Source organism: Leiobunum rupestre, chromosome 5, assembly GCF_980474605.1.
Source record: "Leiobunum rupestre chromosome 5, qqLeiRupe1.1.hap1, whole genome shotgun sequence".
In the NCBI taxonomy this organism is placed as follows: Eukaryota; Metazoa; Arthropoda; class Arachnida; order Opiliones; family Sclerosomatidae; genus Leiobunum; species Leiobunum rupestre.
The window spans coordinates 5,090,262-5,100,620 of NC_143388.1; the positions used below are offsets into that span (position 1 = coordinate 5,090,262).

A 10,359-nucleotide genomic window follows, 5' to 3' on the forward strand; every position below is an offset into this window, starting at 1 on the left:
GAGATTAGTTTTCAGAAGGATTTTCAGGAGGCGGAAAAGTATGGATGACACACTTTTGCGTCTTAAGTGGCTATTATCATTTACAAATGTGTTGTCCAAATGTTGGCTCATTTCGAGTAGACCTTAGCAAGTAATTCACAATTCCGGTGCACTTTCGATAAGTGCTGTTGATCGATTAATATGAAATGTTAAAAATCTGGAGTGCTTATATAATTTTACGAATATATTGGATATAAATTGACGATTCATTGGCAATAACAATAGCCTTTACGGTCTTTGAGGACGCATTTGGGTTTCTGTTCTGATGGGCACGTGGTGGCGCAGTCTTTTGTTTCGTTGCAAAAACATTTACAAGAAAACACTCTAGTTCCTCCTTGATCCCTCTTGCAATTCGCTCGGTGTACTGTACAATTCGACGGATCGCATAAATCTCGCTCTGGTTTGGTACATACTATCAAACACATCAAACAGATAAATATTATATCCGAATGTTTTTAATTTCTATATCGGGATAATAACTATGTGAACACGAGCATCATGATCGAAAGAGGGGATTTAAAAACGTCAGTGTTATAAAAACTTGTCGAGGTTAACATTTATTAAGTGTAGGGAGCTGTTGGCTCGCGTGGCATGAACGTCTTGCCACCACCCTCCTACGCATTGTAAGTCGCTAGTTGACTTGGGCCTAAGGTGGTGCCTTGGGTATTAGCCTAGCTGATTTTTATTATTATAATTATTATTTTTGTTATTAAAATTATTATTACGTCGGTTTTAAAGAACCAATGAGATACCGAGCAGAGCTGATTTGTGTTTATTAGGGAGGAGCTTACTATTCGAGCAAGCCGGGGATAAAGAGAAGTGCTAAATAACGTATTAAAATATTCATTCTCCAGAAGTAGAAATAAATACATTATTGATGACATAAGTCTACAAATATATTTTATAAGTATGTCAGTTAGTCGAATTAATTTCTGGGAACTACATGACCGGATTTCCGTGTACTTAGATGTGGTATAACTTTCACTTATTTTAATATCTCCCAAATAACTCCTACCGAGTCACTGGGTAATGCAATTTACTAAAGCCTAGTTCCCACTTAGCGAAAAAAAACAATTGACGCTCGCGAAAACAATTTGCGATTTTTTTCAAATCCGCCGCTAAAGTCGCGTCTCCGCGGTATCTAGCGAATGTTCTATTTTTTGACGTCCACACCTTGGCGATAAAAAGCTTCAGCCAATCAGAAAACGCGTTCCCTCGATCTATTCCGCTCCCGTCCATCACTTATTAAGCCTAGGTCTTATGAAAAGCAGCTCAGCCAACTTGACCAAGATACTGAAGTAAAGGTAATTATCTCACGGATAGTATCGTTTATTTATTGAAATTAACTACAGGAACATCCATTTGGTTCATTTTGAACTGATGTTTTATGTTAGACCTAAAACATAACCCGCACGAATTCTTTTCAGCGTTTTTAAATTTTCGCGCTAAAGTGACAACTGCTTCCCCAGCGACCGAAAAAACGCGTCTTTTTTCGTTGTGCGAAAATTTTATTCGTCTCGAAAATTCGCCAAGTGGGAACTAGCCTTTAGTATATTGCGTCGAATGACGTAGAATTTATGTCATACCAAAATATATAACCAATCTCGCCGGATAAAAAATCACTTAACCAATCTGGAATTGAACTCGAATTTGAAAAATTAAAGTTTCCAATTGAACCCTACCCTATCATGATAAATCCGGTAGATTGGCGATTGGACGAATGAATATCATATTATGCACCTTTCAATTATTAATAAAAGTATGATTAATGAAATTAAAAACGACTTCGTTATATTTGCATATTTAATAAAATATTTATGATATTTACAATGAAAGTCCGACTAGTTTCGTCGTGCCTAGCATGACATCTTCAGGTACGGGAAACAGAATGGGTATGCAACCAAATACTTTACTTCCTCTAAGCAGACGGCACCTGACCTCTAGGTCGTTCGCGCCATTAGCGCCTAGAGTTGTTTCTTAGATCCGTGTTCTAAACGTATTCGCGACCGAAAGCTATCACTTCGCCCTCTTTTGTTGGCTTTAGCATACGATTTTAACCTGTGGCTGCTAGTAGCGTAAGCAATTTTAAAGGATCGCACTAACGCGTATTAATGGGTTATGACGGACGAAACAGAAGCTATGAAAAGTTCATAAATATTGTAATTTCTAAAATAATTTTACACTGTTTACACGCTTTATTTCTGGCATAATTTTTATAGGTGTTTTTTAAAAGCGAATTTTCAAAAAAGGTTTTGTTGAAATGCAAGCCAACAGCGATTACGAATATTTGAAATTTACTATTTGTGTTTCCTCCATTTTAACACAAAGCAATTACGATACCCAAATTATAATTTTTTTTACAAATTTGACAATAGCACAAGCTAGTTCAAAGCGTGACACCCGAGAGGCTAGTCACTCCGCGTAATCAGTATACAAGCCCGTATCTTTGACTGTATACTAATGAGATTACGCGTATTGTTGTAGGCTGTACCTTTATCAGTGTTGAGTACACGTAATTTGTGTATAGGCCATCAGACAGTGGGTAGCCCCTCGATAACACCACAGCTATACTCCTTGCGCTCGCAAATTCGTATTGGAAAATTAACTGCTGAAAAGAAAAAAATCGACCTTACTTTCACCGATGGCCTTTTTTTTCACTTGTTCCCCTTCACCAACGCATAGTAGACAGACGATCGCGATTGCGCAAAAGTTGATTTTGGAACACATCCTTATTTTTAGCTGGAAATCTGAAAATTATTTTAAAGCAAACAGATTTAGTAAACTATTCCAAATAACCGAGAAAAAAGAAGCCAACTGGCTAATGGAAACATATCAGCGTTGCAAACGTTAACCAATCTCGCTGTAGAGCCACAGGGCTGGCAGTCAAATGTTTCGTAACTGAAAAAAACATGGCAGTGTTTCCAGAGGCAGGAATAGGACATATTGCGGCGTAGGACAAATGATATCCAAGGGTCCTAGAAAAGCTACGCTTACAATTAGGTTGGCGCATAAAGCCCATCTTCAAACGAGAAAATATAAAGACCCGAGAAGGAGAAAAAAGGGGTAAGACATCGATTTATTCGCCAAAAGAAACGTGCACTGGAAGTCAGACAACAAGTCATCGCGGTTCATTTTAAACGAGACGTCTTCAGAGCTCATCCGAATTTTTTCCGCTGAATAGGCGAAACTATAAAGTCCAGGGGGGCTGAAAAGATGGTAGTCACGTGACTTGGTAGATAATTGCAGTGCCATCTATCTGAATAAATACGAACTATTATTCATTTTGTTGGCCCAATGGCGGTTTATCTATATTATCTATTTATTAGTATTATTATTTAAAACATTTTGTAATAGAAAGGCGTAAGATAATTAGCTGTCTGCAGTATCTGGAAGGAATATTTTTTTCTTTAGCACCGCACGGCCAACTATGAACACGAGTTACCGAATCGAAGTTGGCTGTTAAATGGTAGTCACATGATTTTGTTTTCCCATTTTAACAAGTAGGTTAAGACCAAATTTCCTTCAAAGTTTCGCCTATTCAAAAAGGGATATGTCACTCTGGGGCTAAAGCCTTTTAGCAGCGGGTGGGATTTCTTTACTAGATATTTCTAGCACCGGTCACTTGACAGCGGAATTAACGGCAGTGTAAGTTTTCCGTCGCTAAATACGTTAGTTAAAACCTGTCTCTTTTTAGCCCAGAGAAAGAAATGTAACAGATTTTTCCTTGGGTATAGGGCCTGTACGCGAAAAGCCGCGTAAAGTTTAAATTTTACCCGTTATGATTTGATTTATAAAAGGTGCAGTGCATTTAGTACCATAAATATTTTTTTTTCATATTTTAACATTAATCTTGTGAGAATGGTCAATCTCTTCATCACCAGGGCTGGCACTTTTTGGAATTTTAAATTTTTCGATTTTATGGGAATTTATTAATTTTTATACAGTAACTGGCTCTTTTTCTAATTGAAGGAATATTTGTTCCTTTCTGTTAAAATACAATTCAAAATGAAATGAAATATCGGGTGGTTTATTTAAAATAAGATAACTTTCCAAATATTACATTGTAATTAAAACGCAGAAGGTGATCATCTCGGTCATTTAGGCATTAAACGATAAGAGTATGAAACACTATGATAGTAATTTGATTATAGATTAAAACATCTAATTAATTGAACTTGAAATGATCATATTTAGTTTTTAACAGTATATTAATTATAGATTTAATTATTTAGATTGCGCCTGTTTAAGCGAAATAAAATGCCTGACATTAAATGTGCCGTTAACGGATGTGCCAATTATTTAAATAAGACTAAAAATTTAATAACGTACCACTGATTCCCCAATGACAAAAGTATTATAAATGACTAGTTAACAAATGTAAAAATAATAGAATTGGGAATTTTAATTGCAGTAGGGTGTACTCAATGCATTGTAGTAAATAGGACGTTGAAATAGATTTTAAATCTGAGATGCTTAAAATCAATCCCAAATTTTTTAATGAAGAACCCAGTTCCATCATTAAACTTGCACGAAATAGAAGCTGCCAAATTAAATATTTCAAGCACCCATAAATCTTCAAGTATGTCGATATCAAAGGCTACAAGTCATGTGTCAAGTTAAAACAAACTCATTGACATTTCGGAATAAATAATAATAATATTATCTTTTTAAAATTGAACCCAGTGTTCGCCCTTAATGGGCAGAAATATGTCACCTGATATAGCTTCACGAAATATCTTGAGTAAAAAGACAGTTCCAAATAACCATGTAGAAACCAGTAATTCCATTTCGATAGTAAAAACGTCATCAAGAACTAAAATTTATTATGAATCTTCATCGGTAAATTTTTCTAAGGATTCTTCGGGGTTTCCAAGTTTAGTACTTTCACAGCATTCAACCCCTGACTCTTCACCCCAGCTTACTCAGTGCCAGATTTAACCCCAAAAACTTCACCGGAGATTTTAACCAAAGTTTCTTTAGGGCCAACTTTAACCCATGACTCTTTAGGTACATTCACAGCCAAAGATTTTCAAAAACATCCTTTGATTAATACTTTTATAAGGCCATAGCCCAATTTCCGTTGAAATAACCTTCAAATAAATCTGTGATAAATGTTTCAAATGCAACCCCTATGGTTGTCAAAAAATTTTAATTTATTTTTTATTTCTAGAATGCTTAAAGGGCCTGTAAAGGTTCTTTCCCGCTAAAATATGTAAGGGCGCTCTCCATCGAGCTTTAAGATAGCCTTGAACAAAGAGTCAACTATGGTCATTAATAAGGGCCGAACAAAATAGGAAGAGTTAAAAAAAAGGTGAGGAGATGCGACACTAGGCTAAGCAATGGATTTAAACTTATGGAAAAAAGAAATAGAATTAGAAGTTAAGAATTAAATTTAACTGCAGATAAAATTTTAAACAGAAAGGTTAAAAAGATCTTAATCGGTTAAGTAAGATAATATTAAGCTAAAATCGAGGGGTAGCTTACTCCTATGATTATTAGGGCACCTTCGTGTGATTAAATCATGATAAGATTAGATTAAATTTAAATCTCTAGCTTTGGTTGTACAAAGATTGAAATTTATTAAATCATCATTAAGTTTTAAATCATGATTATTAGAACACCCTGTAACCAAGTGATCTGCCCTTCGGCTTAAATCGAATTAGTTTCAATCAACTGCATGCAAATATTTTGGCACATGGCGAAATGAAAATTACCACCGTCAGGTAAAATCACTATTAGGAAGAAGAAAGTTAATGGAAGAAATGAAATATTGCAAATGCATTAACTGTAAGATATTTAAGTAAAAGAGCGTATAACTACTTTATAAAAAATTGCCATATCCCATTACCACACAGAGAATACTTTTGACGATATGCCTCTAAATCTAATTTCAGGTACTTTAAGATGTATTAAATTAAATGATCACGTGAAACTGGATCAGGTTTAGGCTCCCACAAGCAACTTCAACTTGTCATGACATGTGGTGTATTCTCAAACTGGAAATAACTCTTATATTGTCATAATAGAATGACATAAAGCTCGATTTACAGTAGAAGCTTGCGTAAATGACATGGGGGAATATGGGTTTACTTGGTTTACTAGCCCCGCAGACCCAAAATCTCACATAGGTTTTCACCGATGCGCCACATTTATTAAATTGGATTATTGATGCGGGTTTCAGTATAAAAGATAAAGTAATTACCATGGACACTTTAAAAACGACTTTTCTGAAAGACTCTTTGGAAATAATCCCCTTATATAAGCTGATAAAATTGCATTTTTAATGCGTTTGAAAGTGAATCTAAGTTAGTTTCTGGGTTTAATACGGCGCAGGGGGTTTTGCATTAATTTTAATTGCCGAGTAAGGTAATATTTTTTTTATAAGTTTATTAAATTGTAACTTTTTTTAAGATAGATTTTTTGCTTTATTTCGTTTTTTATTTAAAGTTATATTTTTCTTTATATGGGTGCAAAGTTCTTTTCCTCGTTACAATTATGATTAATTTATGATATTAGCTTGAAATACTATTTACCCTTAGTTTGGGTGTTTGTAGTTTAATGATTTAGTGAGGGTTCAAATTACTTAGACAGATGGATTGAGTTCAATATATAATTTAAATAGGGTTAAGGCCAGGAAATATGTTGTAATAAGAAGGTTAATAAGATAAAAATTTTAAGCTGAGAGGTTTTAAAATTTTAAGTTTAATAAATCATTAGGCTTGTACCTATGTTTTACTTTCAAGGCAAATTGCTTTACTTGAAAATGCGGTGGTGTCACTAAAGTGTTGGCTTGATTAAAGATTTCTAGATAATTTAAAATATGTGTGCCGATAAGTATAACTAGGAGAACAATTGATCAAGTAATTGTATATCCTTAACTATCCATAATTAAAAAGTAAAGGTGAAAAGGGATTTTGTATAACTTTCTTTTAAGGGCTATCGGGTAATTAGAGCATTTTTGCTGTAAAAATACTATGTGGATAAAAATTAAGGCAATTAAAATTAAAGGGAGTATAAAATGTTAAGTGAAAAATCGTTTAAGTTATTCGTTTTCAATTGAAAATCCCCCCGAAATTCAAATATCTAGGTTTTAACCAAAGTAAGGGATAGCTGAAAACAAATTTGTAATTACTGTTGACCAAAATGACATGTGTACTCGTGAGAGTGCGTAGCCCAAGAAGTCTGTTGCTATCAATAATAGAAGAATTACAACTATGGTTATTTATGTAGTTATGTTTTTGGAAGAGGCATAATAGATCCCACGAGCAACGTGTGTATAATACAGTTGAAGAATAATCTAGCGCCATTAGTACGAGAGAAACCAAAAAGTCATCCACAGTTGACATCCAGCATGATATGTGAGATAGAAGCAAAGGTTATTTAAGTGTTAGGAGTATAATGTATAGCTCAAAAGTTCCTGTGATGAGTTGAATTATTAAACATAGGATTAGAAGAAAGCCAAAACTCCATCAGTAAGAAATATTGGATGAGACTAGGGATTGCAATTGCTGGATCCCTCATCCAGCAATCCAGCTGGATCTAGCGCATTTTTCGGTCTTAAAAATATATAAATTGCTGGATCCGCGTGGGATCCAGCTGGATTGATGTCGGTCCAGAAAAAATTTAGCTGGATTGAAAACCCTGCTGGATTGCAATCCCATCATGGGACAGGTAAATTATTTAACGCGGAATATATATATATAAATATAACCACTTTTTTAAATAAAAAATATTGAAAAATGAATTAGAAATATTTAAAAACTATAACTTAACCTTCAATTGTGGTTATAAGTAATGAGAGCGAGTTATAAGCAATTATGGGATCCTAAATTGATTTTGCGCATAAAAATACGCCGCTATGTTAGGGTATAAAAGCGGGTAAATAAGTCTCCTATACCTCACAATGTAAAGGTACAGTCACGCGCAAAAACGTAATTTTTAAATCGGACAATTTGGGCATTTTAGAATTACTGAGGGCTAGATAAAAGTAATTTGAGGATTTTTTTAAACCACCGGTTACACCGGATTTAACCATATAATTGTTTTTTAAATTTAAAAAAGCCGGTTTTTTTGCCAACCCTGGTTGAAACCGTAAGCGAACGTATCAACGTAATGAACAGCTAACTAAACAAGCATAATACTATTTCTTAAATGCTACTAATTTAAAATTTCAAATTAAAGAAATAGATAAAATGTCTGAAATAATACAAAATTTGAAATACGAGAAAAATAAATATCAGTTTGTTAAATTTTCAAAATGGTTTTTTAACATCTAACAATTCTATGATTTACCTACAAAATATGGAATTAAATACATTTAATATAGCTGATCCAACGCCGCCGTTGCTGAGATTTTATCTCGCGCCGCCTAGTCATTTACTTTTCAGCCGATTAGTTTTGACCACGCCGACGAATATTTAGCGAGATTTTCTAGGTAAATTTTTTTCTTTCTAAAACATTTAAGAAATGTTTTCCAAATTTTCAAAAGAGAGGTTAAATCTTTGCCTTAACACGTCACCGCCGCCTAAAAAATTCAACGCTGCCGAAATGTTAAGAAAAATCAGCGCGGCGACGGGTGATTTTCGCGAAACAGGTTCCAATAGGTTTGTATACTCTGTGAATGTCCTCTACAATGAACTACTATTATCATAAAAGTTGGTGAATGATTATTTCAAAGACAACTCACTGCGTAAACTTGGGGAACAATCGTATCGTTATACTCTGGAGTGTGAATTGTGGAATTAGAAAAAAAATACCTGTATAATGAAACTGACATAATATTCCTTTTAACGTAATCTAACCAAAGCTAAATCTTAAGTAAATAAAGCCAGGTCTAGCCAACGATTGGCGATTTCATAGACGCCGATAAATGAAACAAAAATAAGATGACTTAAAGAATTCGGAAACCGTTGCTTCGTTAAGAAGCTTCAGTTTTACTTACCAATTTTCTAGTAAATGTCTTGCTTAATGTTGGTATGATTCTGTTTTCTTTGGTGCCCGGAGTCCCTCTGTATATAATGTTGAGAATTACTGGCTTAAATGGAGTTCGTTCTCTTTATTTAATTGTCAAGCTGAATGTAAGTATGACAAATCGTACCGGAAATAAATCTAGAATTTAGGTCGGATACAACGCATTATTACATTTAAATCCCCGTATTCTCGTTTATCGTAGTACCATAAGCCTGTTATTACTATCCGTAAGTGTAATAGTCAAAATAAATAAAGTGTGCTGCGACGTAGAATTTACATCATCCATGAAGATAAGCGATGCTAGTGAGATAAAAACTCACAAACCTATAAAAAAAAATTCACGGTTCACCTTGTTGAGGAGCCGGCTATATACCAAAACCAGTACAAATAGTAAAATCTTAAATACTTGAATGTATCTTTATAGACGTTACGTGGATAACCCTTAAAAGAAGTACATGCTTTTTAAACACTCCAAAATCACGTTCCCAAAATACACCAAAGCTCGACTCCCTGGAAGCATGAATTATTCCTAATGACTTGGTCATTCTCGAAATGGTTCGTAGTAAAAATATAATTAGCTGAAGAAAGGGAACTGACACACTTATGGGAAACTAAATTGTGAACGACTGGTTATACATGCTATATGCGAACATTATACGCAATGAAGTTTAATCTCCATTACAACAAGGGAATAAGAAGAAGAGTAATGTAACTTTTATATGTTATACTAGATGAAGAAGCCCCAGTTGTGAGCGCCTCCTGTGAGATGTCATTTCCAATTGCTTTTTATACGACATAAATAAAACTACATTATTTCTGGGTGATCCATCAAAGTAACTTTCACGGATAACAACACTAAAGTTGAACGACCTTTAAATAAAGTAGAAAGTTAAACACAGTTTGAGCGATCTGTAAAAAAGCGATTTGGCTTAAGAGTATCATTAAAAGACATCGAAGGATATATTTGTTAATAGTTAGAGAAAAATTATATGTCGAAACGATTTTGAGCGTTGCACCCAAACCCCGTTCTTCTCGAAGACTACGTTCTTTCCCACCCCCTCCATAAAAAAGCAAATGGACTCCATATAAATGGTATCCAATATTTACATTATTTCAAACATAAATTAAACGAAAATAAAAGTTAAGCCTTGGTAGACGCCGAGTCGAATTATATACGTTTAACCATAAGTAAAATAAGATAAGCATTTTTTTTACATTAGTGAACATAATTTTCGAACTGGTATCATGTAGACTACGACGATAGTTATCGCAAAATTGAACTTATAATAGCGTCATCTATCTTTAGTTTAGAAAAAAAATGTGCCTAAATATGACTGCAATATTGGAAAA

The 10,359-nt window shown here is 34.2% G+C and overlaps 1 long non-coding RNA gene across 1 annotated transcript; it reads right to left on the reverse strand.

The window, feature by feature from the left end:
• Nucleotides 1-420: 420 nt before the first annotated feature.
• On the reverse strand, nt 421-9,014 carry LOC149943388 (uncharacterized). The gene is made up of 3 exons (XR_016481003.1): nt 8,981-9,014; nt 2,673-2,786; nt 421-451 (listed from the first exon to the last, which is right to left on the reverse strand). It is a non-coding gene; the product is annotated as an uncharacterized LOC149943388 (long non-coding RNA).
• Between the last annotated feature and the right edge of the window lie 1,345 nt (nt 9,015-10,359).